The sequence below is a fragment of the Salmo salar genome, chromosome 10 (genome assembly GCF_965601325.2).
Source record: "Salmo salar chromosome 10, fSalSal1, whole genome shotgun sequence".
Classification (NCBI taxonomy): domain Eukaryota; kingdom Metazoa; phylum Chordata; class Actinopteri; order Salmoniformes; family Salmonidae; genus Salmo; species Salmo salar.
Genome location: NC_138300.1, coordinates 122,596,591 through 122,611,827, shown reverse-complemented (window position 1 = coordinate 122,611,827; position 15,237 = coordinate 122,596,591). Strand labels below are relative to the sequence as shown.

The 15,237-nt window shown below is 46.5% G+C and overlaps 1 protein-coding gene across 2 annotated transcripts in view; it reads left to right on the top strand.

Annotated features, from left to right (window-relative positions):
* Positions 1-13,657: 13,657 nt before the first annotated feature.
* atp8b4 (ATPase phospholipid transporting 8B4) overlaps positions 13,658-15,237 on the top strand; it is a 56,715-nt gene continuing 55,135 nt past the window's right edge. For both annotated transcript variants that reach the window (XM_045688637.2, XM_045688633.2), the window contains exon 1: positions 13,658-14,047. The gene's annotated coding sequence lies outside the window, so the exon portion shown is untranslated. The remainder of the gene's footprint in view (positions 14,048-15,237) is intronic.

Sequence of the window (15,237 nt, the reverse complement as noted above, 5' to 3'; positions counted from 1 at the left end):
CATTAATGCTGACACGAGGAACAAATGTGGGAGCAGACAGTTATAGACGGGGCAATCAACAAAGTGAAGGACTCCAGGTGAGTCCAGTGATCGCTAATGCGTGTAATGATGGTGACAGGTGTGCGTAATGAATGGCAGCCTGGGTGCCAGAGATCGGGAGCACGCATGACCAGAATGACACATCGACGAACCACCCAAGGCACACCCCATTTCAGTTTGAAAATTGAGAAAGAGGCAGAGTTGGACCATTTTTTTGTTGTTGTACAAAGTCGACTTTTAAGAATATATGCAATAGTCTGTAGGCCATGTGCCACTGGAGAGAGTCAATCAACATTTCTGCTTAGATGTTCACAGTCTAAATATGATATATGGCATAGACTGTGAAGATCTATGTGTCATTCTGGTCATGTGCACCGCGACCAACGTAGCGAGTTCATTATCGTGATGTCAGTTGCATGTGCTCAACACAGAAGCACCTCAACTGTAAGTGCTTCAACACACAGCATTTCAGTTTCAGCAACAAGGTGCCAAACTGCTGTGATTCAGTCAGCTAGTGAGGCGGCAGGTTAAGAGCATTGGGCCAGTAACCGAAATGTCGCTGGTTCAAATCCCCAAGCTGATTAGGTGAAAAATTGCAGATGTGCCATTGAGCAAGGCACTTAACCCTAATTGTTCCTGTAACTTACTCTGGATAAGAGCGTCTGCTAAATTATGTAAATGTGAGGAGATGATTGGGCAGTGGAGTACTATAGGATCAGACACTCGGAATACCAACACTGAGTGTACAAAACATTTGGAATATCAATTTGTTACAAATTGAGTCTGTTATGAGTGCTAAAGGGTGTGCAACTAAGGTAATGTAGAGAGGTGTTCAACATGTTATGTACACTCAGTATGTGTGCCTACACCACTGCCTCTGCAAGGTGTGGAAAGCTTGACTCCAATGCTTACCACAGTTGTGTCAAGTTGGCTGGACGTCCTTTGGGGTGGTGGACCATTCTTGATACACACGGGAAACTGTTGAGCGTGAAAAACCCAGCAGTGTTGCAGTTCTTGACACACTCGAAACCGGTGCACCTGGTACCTACTAACATACCCTGTTCAAATGCACTTAAATATTTTGTCTTGCCTATTCACCCTCTGAACGGCACACAATACACAGTCCATGTCTCAATTGTCTCAAGGCTTAAAAACGAGTCTTTAAACGGTCTGTGGTTGATGTGGGTTCAACAAGTGACATCAATAAGAGATTATAGTTTCACCTGGTCAGTCTATGTCATGGAAGAACATGTTTTGTCCTAACACAGATGAAAACACATGTTCAGGTAAAGTGTTTATGTCATGTTGGATCAAACAGATTCTTCTGCTCGTGATGACATACACTGGTACCTGTTTGATTATGTCCTTCCTGCCCCACAGACTTATTCATAATCAAGTTATTCATTGTGTTCTGTGGTCATGATTGTAACATACCCCCGAAGCCTCAGCCTGCCAATAGGAAGTGTATCCAGTGGGAACACAGCCAGTGATGTTTCGTCAGACAGGCTCAGGTCTCTTCAGGTCGTCCAGCAGCTTTTGAGGAGTGTAGAGGAAAGTCTCGCTGACAGTTCTGTAGTAACTGGGAGTCTACATACCGAGGTTTATGATTATGATGATCGGTTCAGTAAGATGAACGGGTCTGACCTGTTGGCCTGTTGACCTGTTCTGATGACCTGTTGACCTGTTGACATGTTCTGACCTGTTGACATGTTCTGATGATCTGTTCAGTAAGATGACCTATTGACCTATTGACCTGTTCTGTTGACCTGTTGACATGTTCTGATGATCTGTTCTGATGATCTGTTCAGTAAGATGACCTGTTGACATGTTCTGATGACCTGTTCAGTAAGATGACCTATTGACCTATTGACCTGTTCTGATGATCTGTTCAGTAAGATGACCTATTGACCTGTTCTGATGACCTGTTGACCTGCTGACATGTTCTGATGACCTGTTGACCTATTGACCTGTTCTGATGACCTGTTCAGTAAGATGACCTATTGACCTATTGACCTGTTCTGATGACCTGTTGACCTGCTGACATGTTCTGATGACCTGTTGACCTATTGACCTGTTCTGATGACCTGTTCAGTAAGATGACCTATTGACCTATTGACCTGTTCTGATGACCTGTTGACCTGCTGACATGTTCTGATGATCTGTTCTGATGACCTGTTCTATGTTTTTAATGTCTGCTGTGGTTTGTTTAGTTTAGATACTGCAGTTGGGTTAATACAATTTAATTCAAATTGATATAAATTGTCCTCATCACATGGTTATATCTCTGAAATACAATGTTTATAGAAAATCTTGGAGTGAATTTGAGAATAAACTTAACCAATTTATATGGAAGCCGTATTTGTGTCATGCCTGCCCCCGCTCCCCCTCTCTGGCGCTCGAGGGCACCAGGCTGCCCTTCATTACGCACACCTGTCACCATCATTACGCACACCTGTCACCATCATTACGCACACCTGTCACCATCATTACGCATCAGCGCTCATTGGACTCACATGGACTCCTTGACGTTGTTGATTGCCCCCTCTATATCTGTCTGTTCCTCAGTTTTGTTCCCCGTGTCAGCATTATTGTTGTAATGTAGTTTTATTCCCCCCCGTCCAGACGCTGTTCTTGTTTTGTTTGATATCCGTTTTCTATTAAATGTTCACTCCCTGTACTTGCTTCTCGTCTCCAGCGTCGGTCCTTACAATTTGTCTCTTCAACCCTGTTACCATCTTCAACCCTGTTACCATCTTCAACCCTGTTACATGACCATTTTTGTGATACAATTTTGGAAGGTTTATGAAATATGAATTTAATGTTTGTTGAGCTCAGTCTGAAATATTTAGAGCAATCATGAGAATATAGATTTTATTTCAAATTCTGAAGTGAAACCATACTTTTTATCAAAAATGATGAGGCCGATGACACACAAAGTGTCCATTTCAGGCTTTAATTTAGCAAAAGTGTGATATTTTATATAAATGTTATATGTGCAATTATTGAATTAGTTTGAGGAACAAATGATTCATAGGGAAATTGTTGATTTTATTAAAATTATTTTTTTTATAATCATATTCAGACAACTTCCATATTGTCCATAATACGGTTGAAGACAAACGGTGTCCATATCAGAAGAAAATGGCCGACAATAATAGGGCTTTGATGCATGAGATAGGAACATATGTTTTCTTGGAGGTTAAACATGTCCTTCATGTCATGGGGTATTCAGAAGAAGAAAATAAATTGTGTAAAAAGTCAAAAAGAAATCTAAAAGTCCAAATCGTACCAGTTTGGTGGAATGACCCAGCTGTGCAGAAAGATTAGTTGTTGTGACAGAAAATAAAATACAGGCTCATCAGCACAACAACGCCCATCAGCTGGGTAGTACACAGGACGGCACCATTGTCAAACGAAATCTCTGGAAATGGGTCACTACTATCAAAGGTCACTACATTCACGCAGTATACTGCTGCAAGGCAACCTGGAGCCTAAACGATGCTTGCACAACCAACAGCTGAGCTGTTTGTCCCAGAGGTACTTACATCGCACGGGATTATCTCACCTTCAATGATCTGTTCCGGCTTTGTATCTGGAGACTCGGGCCATCAACAAGGTAAACTACGTCTAGCCAGTACTTTGGTTCATTAGCCGAAGGTGAGGAGAGCGAGGATTAAAATCAAATCAAACTTTATTTGTCACATGAGCCGAATACAACAAGTTTAGAACTTTTCCGTGAAATGCTTACCTACAAGCCGACAGTGCAGTTCAAGAAGAGCGAATCTTTTTGGATATTATTAAATTACTGGTCGGCTGTCAATAGACCTCTCTCTCTCTATATATATATATATATATATATATATATACTGCTCAAAAAAATAAAGGGAACACTTAAACAACACATCCTAGATCTGAATGAAAGAAATAATCTTATTAAATACTTTTTTCTTTTCATAGTTGAATGTGCTGACATCAAAATCACACAAAAATAATCAATGGAAATCCAATTTATCAACCCATGGAGGTCTGGATTTGGAGTCACACTCAAAATTAAAGTGGAAAACCACACTACAGGCTGATCCAACTTTGATGTAATGTCCTTAAAACAAGTCAAAATGAGGCTCAGTAGTGTGTGGGCCTCCACGTGCCTGTATGACCTCCCTACAACGCCTGGGCATGCTCCTGATGAGGTGGCAGATGGTCTCCTAAGGGATCTCCTCCCAGACCTGGACTAAAGCATCCGCCAACTCCTGGACAGTCTGTGGTGCAACGTGACGTTGGTGGATGGAGCGAGACATGATGTCCCAGATGTGCTCAATTGGATTCAGGTCTGGGGAACGGGCGGGCCAGTCCATAGCATCAATGCCTTCCTCTTGCAGGAACTGCTGACACACTCCAGCCACATGAGGTCTAGCATTGTCTTTCATTAGGAGGAACCCAGGGCCAACCGCACCAGCATATGGTCTCACAAGGGGTCTGAGGATCTCATCTCGGTACCTAATGGCAGTCAGGCTACCTCTGGCGAGCACATGGAGGGCTGTGCGGCCCCCCCAAAGAAATGCCACCCCACACCATGACTGACCCACCGCCAAACCGGTTATGCTGGAGGATGTTGCAGGCAGCAGAACGTTCTCCACGGCGTCTCCAGACTCTGTCACGTCTGTCACGTGCTCAGTGTGAACCTGCTTTCATCTGTGAAGAGCACAGGGCGCCAGTGGCGAATTTGCCAATCTTGGTGTTCTCTGGCAAATGCCAAACGTCCTGCACGGTGTTGGGCTGTAAGCACAACCCCCACCTGTGGACGTCGGGCCCTCATACCATCCTCATGGAGTCTGTTTCTGACCGTTTGAGCAGACACATGCACATTTATGGCCTGCTGGAGGTCATTTTGCAGGGCTCTGGCAGTGCTCCGCCTTGCACAAAGGCGGAGGTAGCGGTCCTGCTGCTGGGTTGTTGCCCTCCTACGACCTCCTCCACGTCTCCTGATGTACTGGCCTGTCTCCTGGTAGCGCCTCCATGCTCTGGACACTACGCTGACAGACACAGCAAACCTTCTTGCCACAGCTCGCATTGATGTGCCATCCTGGATGAGCTGCACTACCTGAGCCAATTGTGTGGGTTGTAGACTCCGTCTCATGCTACCACTAGAGTGAAAGCACCGCCAGCATTCAAAAGTGACCAAAACATCAGCCAGGAAGCATAGGAACTGAGAAGTGGTCTGTGGTCCCCACCTGCAGAACCACTCCTTTATTGGGGGTGTCTTGCTAATTGCCTATAATTTCCACCTGTTGTCTATTCCATTTGCACAACAGCATGTGAAATTTATTGTCAATCAGTGTTGCTTCCTAAGTGGACAGTTTGATTTCAAAGAAGTGTGATTGACTTGGAGTTACATTGTGTTGTTTAAGTGTTCCCTTTATTTTTTTGAGCAGTGTACATTTATTTCCTTTGTGATGTGTGTGTGTGTGTGTGTGTGTGTGTGTGTGTGTGTGTGGTGTGTGTGTGTGTGGTGTGTGTGTGTGTGTGTGTGTGTGTGTGTGTGTGTTAGTGTTAGTGTGTGGAGTGTGTGTGTGTGTGTGTGTGTGGATCTGTGTGTGTATCTGTGTGTGTGTGTGTGTGTGTGGCACCTGCCGGTGTGTATTTTCCCCTCCACAGATCCTGCTATAAATGGCCGGCTGGGTGTTCCAAGACGCTGCCGGCGGTGGTGAGGGCAGCCTAATGTCATCCCCCGCCAAACGCATCAACCTGGAGAAGTGCCAGACCAGTACGTCAAATACTGTACATGTCTGAACAACGTAGTGTCAGGGAAAATTCCTATAAATCTGTGACACTCCATTTAGTGTGATATGTTACGTTACACGGATGGAACAGCGGTCGTACAATATCATACGAATTGGACTGAATGTAAATGATCCTACATCTTGTAGTATTATACACGTCTTTCTCTGACCAGGTTAACTGATGCGTCATGGCAACAAAGGACAAATTACAGGGAGAATTTACGTTTGGTGGTTAGGTGAACTAAAGACAAAAGGTTAAGATCATTTACGTAGAAGGTTAGGTGAATTAGGTTAAGTTCAGAATAAGGTTGAGGGACCCACTGCTAGAACTGCTACTGCAGTGGGTGAGTGTTTGAGCCTGGTTGCTGGTCTGTTTCTGCTCTCTTGTCAACCAACTCCTTATGGAATTTTCATGCTAAACAGGACTTGACAGTGAGTGATAAGAAGTTGGCAAGATGGCAGAAACCAATTGAGAAGCAAGGCTAGGTGAGCACGGATTAATTATTATAAGTAAAACTTATAAAGGGTTTAAATTACTTTATTAACCATCAATTAAATACATTTTGAAGACATTATCTTATTGAGTCAACAACAACAACAAAAAATCGAGTTATTTCAACTAATTGTTATTAAGTAACTGATTCCACAGCCTTTTTAAGTTTACTCGACTTTTCGGTCAAAGTGTTACCTGAACTTAACATTTTTAGTAGGCCCAAACTTAGCTCCAACTGGAGAAAACAAAGGCAAAAATGCTGTATACTTCAAATTATGTGTTTACTCAAGTCTCATATGTTCATTCAACCAGAAATCCTTAACCAAAAAAATGGCTGGTTACACACACACAAACAGTGCTTTTAACATACAATGTTTTGAACTTACATATTTGACACATGTTGACATACATGATTTGACATACTGTACATCGTTTATACAGTCATTATTTTTCAACATGCCCTCACCTGGGATTAGAACACAACCTCTTGGTTCATGGCGTTCAGATCTTCCTGCTACGCCACCACGTTTGTGTCAATTATCACTTCGTCTGACTTCTCTCGTAATTGTTTTTTCTATTATTATTTTTTGATAGCAATGCATGTTGATTTAAAAGTTTTTCCAAATTTTGTTACGTTACAGCCTTATTCTAAAGTGGGTTAAATTGTTTCCCCCCCCCCCCTCATCAATCTACACACAACCCCATAATGACAAAGCAAAAACAGTTTCTTTTTAAACATTTTAGCAATTTTTTATTTTATTTTTTTATACTGAAATATCACATTTACATAAGTATTCAGACCTTTAACTCAACACTTTGTTGAAGCACCTTTGGCAGCGAAAACAGACTCAAGTCTTCTTGGGTATGACGCTACAAGCTTGGCACACCTGTATTTGGGGAGTTTCTCCAATTCTTGTCTGCAGATCCTCTCAAGCTCTGTCAGGTTGGATGGGGAGCGTTGCTGCACAGCTATTTTCAGGTCTCTTCAGAGATGTTCGATCGGGTTCAAGTCCGGGCTCTGGCTGGGCCACTTGTCTCGGCTGTGTGCTTAGGGTTGTTGTCCTGTTGGAAGGTGAACCTCCGCCCCAGTCTGAGGTCCTGAGCGCTCTGGAGCAGGTTTTCATCAAGGAGCTCTCTGTACTTTGCTCTGTTCATCTTTCCATCAATCCTGACTAGTCTCCCAGTCCCTGCCGCTGAAAAACATCCCCACTGCACGATGCTGCCACCACCATGCTTCACCGTAGGGAGGGTGCCAGTTTTCCTCCAGACGTGTTGCTTGGCATTCAGGCCAAAGAGTTCAATCTTGGTCTCATCAGACCAGAGAATCTTGTTTCTCATGGTCTGAGAGTCTTTAGGTGCCTTTTGGCAAACTTCAAGTGGGCTGTCATGTGCCTTTTACTGAGGAGTGGCTTCCGTCTGGCCACACTACCATAAAGGCCTGATTGGTGGAGTGCTGCAGAGATGGTTGTCCTTCTGGAATATTCTCCCATCTCCACAGAGGAACTCTGGAGCTCTGTCAGAGTGACCATTGGGTTGTTTGTCACCTCCCTGACCAAGAGCCCTCTCCCTCGATTGATCAGTTTGGCCGTGCAGCCAGCTGTAGGAAGAATCTTGGTGGTTCCAAACTTCTTCCATTTTAAGAATGATGGAGGCCACTGCGTTCATTGGGACCTTCAATGCTGCAGAAATGTTTTGGTACCCTTCCCCCCAGATCTGTGCCTGGACACAATCCTGTCTCGGAGCTCTACGGACAATTCATTCTCTGACATGCACTGTCAACCATGGGACCTTTGCGAATCATGTCCAATCAATTGATTTTACCACAGGTGGACTCCAATGAAGTTGTAGAAACATCTTAAGGATGATCAATGGAAACAGGATGCACCTGAGCTCAATTTCGAGTCTCATACCAAAGGGTCTGAAAACGTACGTAAATAAGGTATTTAAAATAAAAACAATTATACATTTGCAAACATATTTAAAACCTGTTTTTGCTTTGTCATTTTGGGAAAACATTTATTGTAACTGTAACGTAACAACATTTGGAAAAAGTGAAGGGATCTGAATACTTTCCCGAATGTAGTTATTTCACACTGTGCTTGAACTCAACATGGTGTGGTTTCCCAATACCTTTCACCCGGCAGTTACCGGTAGTATGAAAAAAAGTTGGCTATGATCCATAAGCTTACAGTAAATGTTGGGTGACTTGTGACCAAAACCACATGTTGATAAACAGCGAATAAGCAGCGTGTGATTGAGTCACATCATTACGGGATACATCTACAGATCTACAGATTCAAACTAAAAATAATTATGAATAGCTGTTAAGGTGTAGATTTCTTTGGTCTTTCAACAAAAATTAGGAAAGAAATTCTGTATGCGATGATTGTGTAACACCCTGATCTGTTTCACCTGTCCTTGTGCTTGTCTCCACCCCCCTCCAGGTGTCGCCCATCTTCCCAATTATCCACTGTATATTTATACCTGTGTTCTCTGTCTGTTTGTTGCCAGTTCGTTTTGTTCGTTCAAAGCTTACCAGCGTTTTTCCTGTCAGCTCCTATCGTTTCGCAGCTTCTCTCTTTCCTCGTCCTCCTGGTTTTGACCTTTGCCTGTCCTGACCCTGTACTCACCCGCCTGACCTCTCTGTCTGACCCTGAGCCTGCCTAGATGAAGATCAGATCACATTTGATGACCAATTTATGCAGAAATCCAGGTAATTCCAAAGGGTTCACATACTTTTTATTTTTCTATTAATGCCTTAATATTAAATAGTTTTAACCTTCCAAATTCCTGTTCATTATGTAAATATGCTTGTTTAACTTCATCCGGTTTGCCAATCCTGTGTGTGTAGCTGGTGTAGAGAGTCAGGCGCAGGACAGCAAATATGAGTAATCAACGTACTTTTACTCAAAATGACAAATGTAACATCACGAGCACACAAAATACGGACCGAAAATACAATAAACAATCACTCACAAACAAACATGGGGAACAGAGGGTTAAATAATAAACAGGTAATTGGGTGAGTGAAACCAGGTGTGTAAGATTAAGACAAAACAAATGGAAAATGAAAAGTGGATTGGCGGTGGCTAGAAGGCCGAACGCTAACCGCCGAACGCCGCCGGATCAAGGAGAGGGACCGACTTCGGCAGAAGTCGTGACAGAACCCCCCCCCCCCTTGACGCGCAGCTCCAGCAGCGCGCCGACACCGACCTCGGGGATGACCCGGAGGACGAGACGCAGGGCGATCCGGATGGAGACGGTGGAACTCCCGCAGCAACGAAGGGTCCAAAACGTCCTCCACCGGCACCCAGCATCTCTCCTCCGGACCGTACCCCTCCCACTCCACGAGGTACTGAAGGCCCCTCGCCCGACGCCTCGAGTCCAGGATGGCTCGAACAGCATACGCCGGGGCCCCCTCGATGTCCAGAGGGGGCGGAGGAACCTCCCGCACCTCAGACTCCTGGAGTGGACCAGCCATCACCGGCCTGAGGAAAGACACATGGAACGAGGGATTAATACGATAATCTGGGGGAAGTTGTAACCTGTAGCATACCTCGTTCAGTCTCCTCAGGACCGCGGACCCAGCTTCCGGCAGGGCAGGCAGAGGGGAAGGTCGAGAGCCAGACACGGTCCCCTGGTGTGAACACCGGGGCCTCGCTGCGGTGGCAGTAGGCGCTCGCCTTTTGCTGCCTCACGGCCCGTTGTAGGTGCACATGGGCGGCATCCCAGGTCTCCTCCGAGCGCTTAAACCATTCGTCCACCGCAGGAGCTTCGATCTGGCTCTGATGCCACAGTGCCAGAACCGGCTGATACCCCAGTACGCACTGGAAAGGGGAGAGGTTAGTGGAGGAGTGGCGGAGTGAGTTTTGGGCCATCTCTGCCCAGGGGATGAACGCCGCCTACTCCCCCGGCCGGTCCTGGCAATATGACCGCAGAAACCTACCCACATCCTGGTTTACTCTCTCCACCTGCCCGTTACTTTCGGGGGGGAAAGCCTGAGGTGAGGCTGACCGAGACCCCCAGACGTTCCAGGAACGGTTTCCAGACCCTGGACGTGAACAGCAGACGGAACGTACAGGCGCCCAGCTGGACACTGGGGGGGGAGTGGGCTCTGTGCGTAATGCCCGCTCGATGTCCGCGTCCAGCTCCCACACCACCGGTGCCATCAGTCAAGAGGCTGGAAGTATGGGAGTATGATCCATGGACCGCTCCTCGGTGTCATACATCCGGGACAGTGCGTCTGCCTTAGCGTTCTGGGAACCTGGTCTGTAGGATAGAGTGAAAACAAAACGCCACCCGGATATACTCAAGATTGCGGTGGTCAGTCCAGATGAGAAAAGGGTGTTTATCCCCCTCAAGCCAATGTCTCCACACCTTCAGAGCCTTCAGAGCCTTCAGAGCCTCCAGCCAACAGCTCCCGGTCCCCCACGTCACAGTTTCGCTCCGCCGGGCTGAGCTTCTTCGAAAAGAAAGCACAGGGGCAGAACTTTGGTGGTGTGCCCAAGCGCTGGGAGAGCACAGCTCCTATCCCAGCCTCGGACACGTCCACCTCCACTATGAACGCCAAAGAGGGATCCGGATGAGCCAACACAGGAGCCGAGGTAAACAGAGCATTCAGGGGACCAAAAGCCCTGTCCGCCTCAGCCGACCACTGCAGCCGCACCGGTCCCCCCTTCAACAGTGAGGTAATGGGAGCTGCTACCTGACCAAAGCCCCGGAAAAACCTCCGGTAGTAGTTGGCAAACCCTAGAAACCGCTGCACTTCCTTTACCGTCCTGGGAATCGGCCAATTACACACGGCTGAAATGCGGTCACTCTCCATCTCCACCCCTGAAGTGGAAATGCGGTACCCTAGGAAGGAGACGGACTGTTGGAAGAACAGACATTTCTCAGCCTTGACGTACAGGTCATGTTCCAACAGTCGACCAAGCACCCTGCGCACCAGGGACACATGCTCGGCGCGTGTAGCGGAGTATATCAGAATGTCATCGATAGAACACTACACCCTGCCCGTGCAGGTCCCGGAAAATCTTGTCAACAAAGGCCTGGAAGACTGATGGAGTATTCATCAACCCATACGGCATGACGAGGTACTCATAGTGCCCTGAGGTGGTACTAAATGCCGTCTTCCACTCGTCCCCCTCCCGGATACGCACCAGGTTGTAAGCGCCCCTTGAGATCCAATTTTGTGAAGATGCGCGCCCCGTGCATTGACTCGATCGCACTGGCGATGAGAGGCAGCGGGAAGCTATACCTCACTGTGATCTGATTGATCCCTCGATAGTCAATACATGGGCGCAGACCCCCATCCTTCTTCTTCACAAAAAAGAAACTCGAGGAGGCAGGTGAAGTGGAGGCCCGAATGTATCCCTGCCCCAGGGATTCGGATACATATGTTTCCATAGGTGGTACGGTCCTGTGACAGAGGATACACGTGACTCCTGGGAAGTGCTGCATCTACCAGGAGATTTATTGCACAATCCCCCCGTCGATGGGGTGGTAATTTAGTCGCCCTCTTCTTACAGAAGGCGAGAGCCTGGCGCATGGTGGAGACCTGGTCTGGACTTTCCACCGTAGTCGCACTGATGGAAACCCCCACACACCGCCCTGAGTACTCTCGTGACCACCCCTTGAGAGCCCTCTGTTTCCATGAAATAGTGGGGTTATGACAGGCCAACCAGGATAGGCCCAGTACCACGGGAAACGCAGGAGAATCAATAAGGAAGAGACTGATTCTCTCCTTGTGACCCTCCTGCGTAACCATGTCAGTTGGAGCGGTGGCCTCCCTAATCAGCCTTGACCCTAATGGTCGACTATCTAGGGTGTGCACAGGGAAGGGCATATCCACAGGAACAAGGGGGATCCCTAAACTATGAGCAAATGAACGGTCAATAAAATTCCCAGCTGCGCCTGAATCTACTAGCGCCTTATGCTGGGAATGCTGGGAAAACTCATCAAATCAAATAAACACATACATGTGAGCAACAGGGAGCTCTGGGTGAGCCTGGTGCCGACTCACCAGGGGTGACACGATAGTGCCCTCCCTGCTGCCTCGACTCCCTGAGGAACCTCCCCAGCACCGACCAGCAGTGTGCCCTCTGCGGCCACAGATGGTACAGGGAACGGCCCCTCCTCCGGTCGCCCTAAGTGCAGCACCTCCTAGCTCCATGGGCGTCGGAGCGGAGGTGCTGGGGGATGGAACTGACAGGTCCCGATCCGGACGTCCGCGGGCAGTCAGCAGGTTGTCCAGCAGGATAGACATGTCCACCAGCTGGTCCATTGTGAGGGTGGTGTCTCGGCAGGCCAACTCCTGACGGACGTCCTCGTGCAGACTGCACCTGTAGTGATCGATCAGAGCCCTGTCGTTCCATCCCGCGCTGGCGGCCAGGGTCCGGAAGTCCAAGGTCGAAATCCTGCGCGCTCCTCGTCACCTGCCTCAGGTCGAACAGACGTTCATCCGCCGCTCAACCCTCAGGCGGGTGGTCGAACACTGCCCGAAAGCGGCGGGTGAACTCTGAGTAAGGGTCCAACGCCACGTCTCCCTCACTCCATACGCCGTTGGCCCGCTCCAGGGCAAATCCAAATAAAGTGAAATATTTTTTGATGAAACTGTTGATGAAACAGGGCTTTACAAATACAATATGATGAATTGATTAATTGATGAATTGATTGAAAGCTAATCATCAGCCTCGTGTGTTACTACATTGTAAAAATGCAGAACCATCTGGGATGTGCAGAACTTCCTGTTTCTAAAGTTTCAACTCATTTCACTTCAAATAAAACCCTCAAAAAAGTTACATTGACCTGTGACCATACTGTAGTATCTTTGATGTCCACATGATGTCGTTATTGTCAAGACAACCTGTGTGTGTGTGTGTGTGTGTGTGTGTGTGTGTGTGTGTGTGTGTGTGGGGGGGGGGGGGGGGGGGGGGGGGGGGGGGGGGTGATGGGGGACTGCACATTAGGCTACAATAAGATTTGTTGATATGTTGCTCTATTTTATTTGACTCTATTCTATTTAATCTACTACTAAAAACATGACTGTTATTATATCTATATGCGTGACTGTTATTATATCTATATGCGTGACTGTTATTATATCTAAATACATGACTGTTATTACATCTAAATACGTGACTGTTATTATATCTAAATACGTGACTGTTATTATATCTAAATACGTGACTGTTATTTTGTTATTTATTGTTTGTGAGAGAAGTCCTCACATTTGAGAATTGACAATCCCTTAGTTGATCATTGGTTCTGCTTCATACCATAAGGCTTGAGTCGAGTGAGAGAGGGAGAGAAAGAGAGAGAGAGAGACGCGTGGAGAGAGCGAGTGAGGGAGAGAGAGAGAGAGAGACGCGCGGAGAGAGACGCGCGGAGAGAGCGAGTGAGAGAGGGAGACAGGCAGAGAGAGAGAGAGACGCGTAGAGAGAGACGCGCGGAGAGAGCGAGTGAGAGAGGGAGACAGGCAGAGAGAGAGAGACGCGTAGAGAGAGATGCGCGGAGAGAGCGAGTGAGTGAGGAAGACAGGCAGAGGGAGAGAGAGACGCGTGGAGAGAGCGAGTGAGAGAGGGAGACAGGCAGAGGAGAGAGAGAGAGAGAGACGCGTGGAGAGAGCGAGTGAGAGAAGCGCACAGATTCTCCAGAGCTGCAGATGTGCCTACATTTTCCTCCTTCGCCTTACGGATGATTTACACTGTGTCCAGCTGAATGGACGATGTTGTCGGTGAGTAAAAACAACCGCGTTACAATTTACATTCAGTTATTGTCACGATTAGTGAATAAACGTTATCGATCATGGTCAGGTTGAAATCCTTCAACTCTGCCACGACATTTGCATAGATACGCATGGTTAAGAACGCCTGAATGTGTCGCTGATGTTACGATCACTCAGTCAACGTTACAAATCACTACACACGTCTCCATTGTAGGCCTCCCGTAATAACGGTTTGCCAAGTGAGTTACTAACTGTATCCTACACCCGTGAACAAGTTCAAAAAGCATTTGCAAAATGGAATCCTCAAAGCCTTTCGCCCATCGCCCATTTCAGCCACCTTGGTCGGGTCTCCACTCTATTCTTTTTCTAAGCGATACAAACTGAACATGGTTACGCTATGTTCATAAGTTATTGATCAGGTGTTGTATCAACTTTGAGAAAATATATAAATTGCAACTTTTTCGTTATTGTTTTTCCTTCAGTGGGCTACATCACAGTATAATATCATGGGTGACCGACACAGAGATCCTGTTAAATTACTAAATGAACAGTTTTCGTTTGTTATTCTATGGGTTCATCATTGAGAGAGAGAGAAACACAACGGTAATGGTACATAAGAGCTAGCGGTTAGATTTTGTGTTTACCTGTTTACTGTGCATGGTGCTGACATCAGCAGACCAAGCCCTGTGTCTCAGAACTATTCCCAGCAGAGATCTGTATGCTGTACTGAAGAAAGCAAGAAGCCTATTAGGTTTCGGTGAGCAGCTCTGAAGGAAACTGCCTGGTGAGCAGTATAGTAACAATGCCCTGTGCCTTTCTTAGTGATTGACCATCCCCTGCAGCTTTTGCTGCCTGTATTCTTATTTACACTAAGAATGTCCAATTCTCTGTATTCATTTTATTCACAACACCAATTGGTAATATTCTATAACAATAGAGTATTGCATCTTCCTAAACAGATGTAGGATCTTAATTTGAACATTCTTTTGTTGCTGAGAATTTTCCTGCATCGCAGGAAATGCAGATGAGCTTCGTGATTTATATAAATTCACTGAAAACCCGCACTAACACACGGTTATATTATCAGTATTGCACTTTTCATGTAGCCTACTTTTGGCCAGCTAAGCCCAACCTCTGATCAAGCAACATTAGGGACTAAACCTTAAAAACCTTGTTGTTGTAGGATTATTTTGCTGCGA